Source organism: Orycteropus afer, unplaced genomic scaffold (assembly GCF_000298275.1).
Source record: "Orycteropus afer afer isolate SDZICR_OR568_19922 unplaced genomic scaffold, OryAfe1.0 scaffold00023, whole genome shotgun sequence".
Lineage (NCBI taxonomy): Eukaryota > Metazoa > Chordata > Mammalia > Tubulidentata > Orycteropodidae > Orycteropus > Orycteropus afer.
In genome coordinates this window covers 7,034,874-7,037,979 of record NW_006921610.1, presented here as the reverse complement: position 1 = coordinate 7,037,979, position 3,106 = coordinate 7,034,874, and positions in this window count along the sequence as shown.

Below are 3,106 nucleotides of genomic sequence, written 5' to 3'. Positions count from 1 at the left end.
CCTGGGATAGTATTACAGGTAGGCCACACCCCTGGGAAAACTCCCCCTAGACTGACCGGCCGCTTAGGACGCAGTCATGTGATCCATCATGGGAACCACCACTCACAAGTGAAGTCCAGCCAAGTTGACACATCTTCAACTATCACAATGGTAATGGAGTGCAGACTCAGAGCACAGACTTAGCTTCAGAGGAACTTCCATCAAACAGCAACAGATATGCCAGGGCATTTGGACCACCTCTTTCCTGCTAATGATGGATGCCTTTGGCTAAAGAGAGGTGCCCTGTTTGCTGTACATTTTCTGAATTTGGTTCTTAATTCTCACATAGGTTTGATGAAATATTTCTAATAAATTCCTTTTTTTCTTGCATAGTTTCTCTTGCTTGCAATAAAAAAAAAATTGTATTATAGTCTACTTACTTTTTATTTTATTTCTTCCTTTGACACCTAATTTATATATACTAGTTCAAACATTTTGAAAAGTTTCAATAGCTCATATGCATATGAGAGCTGGAAAATGAATAAAGAAGACCGCAGAAGAATTGGTGCATTTTAGTTGTGGAATTGGCAAAGATTATTGAATATACAATGGACTCCTAGAGAAATGAACATATGTGTCTTGGAGGAAATATAGCTGGAATGCTCCTTAAAAGCAAGAAAAGCCAGACTTTGTCTCACATACTTTGTGCATGTTGTCAGAAGAGACCAGTACCTGGAGAAGGATATTATGCAGGGTAAAGTGAAGGGCTGATGAAAAAGGGGAAGGCTCTCAATGAGATGGATTTACCCAGTGGCTAAAACAATAGGCTAAAGAGTGGCAACAATTATGAGGATAGTACAGGACTAGACAGCATTTCTTTCTGTTTTGCATATAATGTTGCTATGAATTGGAACAGACTCAATGAAACCTAACAACAGTTCAATCTTTTTTAGTATTATTTATTATTTTGAAAATGACAATTGCTTCTTCCTGACACCAGTCTTTCCCTACTCCAACCCAACCTCTCCCTTTGGGTTTTATTTTTCCAAATATCTCATCACAGCATTTGGTTCCTTGTTAAAGACAAAGCAACCAGATCTCATGATTCCCTTTTGAACTTCTGCAATTGAAGGTGTGTGAGGGCACTCTAAAACTGAGGTGCTTGGCATGATTGAAAATGACTGACCTACATCTCTATCAAAAGCTCCATTTTTTTAAATAAAACTTTAGCTTGTCATAAATTCTCTTTTCTGCCTGTGAGTTAGAGCCTTGTGACATATAACTTCTCATAAAACTTTAACCACCTTCAACAAACAATGGAGAAGGCAAGAATATGGTTTATGAAAAACTGTTTGCCAGGGAATGGTTACCAGAATGGTCTGCAGCATGCCCCATGAAGGACACATATGTAGATATTTCAGAAAATAGCTTGCTAGGGTAACTCCAGGAAGTCTATATTAGAAAATAAACTCATTAACCTTACACAATTTTAACTTGCTATTATTTAGTAATTACATGTAATCAATCCCAAGCCCCCATGATTGTGGTCATATACTCCCTTCTTCATTTTTAGTGCATAAAAAGCTCACTACTCCCTCAGAATGATGGAGCACTTTGTAACCTCATATTGCAATGTGGTGTCCAGTTGGAGCTGTCCCCATCCACCAATAAAACTCTGCTTTCACTTTTACCAAAGCATAAGTTCTGTTCAGTATTATGACAAAGGTAATTCAAGGGTTTCCAACCTACTTTCTAATATCCAGCACTCAGCTCCTTAGGAACAGAAGTGAACTCAAAATTATATTTGAAACCCCAAGATCTAACATAATGACTAGCATAGAGTAATACCCAATAAAAGTTTGAATGAATGAACAACTGACTCAGTTACTCAAAAAAACACACCCTAATCACAATTAGGTATTTGCCCTTCCTTAAACTCTCTACAGAAGCATTTATGCTTTTCAATATATATGAAAAATTATTTGTAATATATATTGAGAGTGTGGAAGTTCTCTTCTCCACGGTACTTTGTACCTCTTGTTGATGTACTCTTATCACAATGCATTATCATCAGTTTGATTTTGCCTTTCTTGTACAGTAATGCATGAGCTCTCACAGGGCAAAAGCATGTCTTATTCATCTTTGTATCCTACTTTCTAAAGACAGAATAGATACTTGCTATATCTTTGTCCAACTAACCCCCCTAGAGAGGAACTGTGTGATTATGAGAAGCAAGAGAGTAAAAGTTCTGCTTGATAAACATTTCACCTCCAATAATTCCTTTGGGAAAGGTTTCAATAGTTCAACATTAGGTATGATCTCTGTTGTACTGTTCTTTCTAGTGATCCTTTGTCAGGTTAAGAAGGTCTACATTTTGCTCCCTGTTCCTTGACAGGGGTAACCCTGAGGGCTTTACATTTGTATGCTTGAAACCTCCTTACATCAACATTTTCTCACATCACTGCCAAGAGAATTCTGAGATATGGCACTCCCACTGTAAATTGCACAGGCAAAATTGAAATAAAATCTCCAAACTATTCCTAATAATGAAGAGGGTTCTGAAAGCCTATGAAAATTGTTATAATTATTGCTGTGAAACCTTCTTATTAAATCTTAAACTCTTTTTTATTTTTGTTACTGTCATTTATATGAAATGGGTGGATGGGAATGAAGCCTGGGAAAATTATGAAGTTGTTAATCCTGTTTATGTTCTTTCAGCACAGACTTTGGGCTTAAAAGGTAGAGTGTGTGTAAGAGAGGTAATTGAAGCATCCTTATGAACTAAATCCAATAGTAATTAACAGATGCAGTGAATTGCTTTCTTTTTGCTGGGAAAGAGAGATTGGTCAGCCACAGGCAACATATTTCTGTCTTCTCTCATAGTGGAGAACTCTAAAATGCTTAGAGTGCTCATTTTACTTTTAAAAATATTTTAATTGTGAAATATATAACAAAACATTTGCCATTTCAGCATTTTAACATGTATAATCAGTGACATTAAATACATTAATCTTGTATACCCATCATCACTATCCTTTTCCAAATATTTCTATCACTTTATCAGAAGACCCTAAGCAATGACTCCCTCTTTCCCTTTTCCTCCCACCCCTGCTAATCACCAATAAGC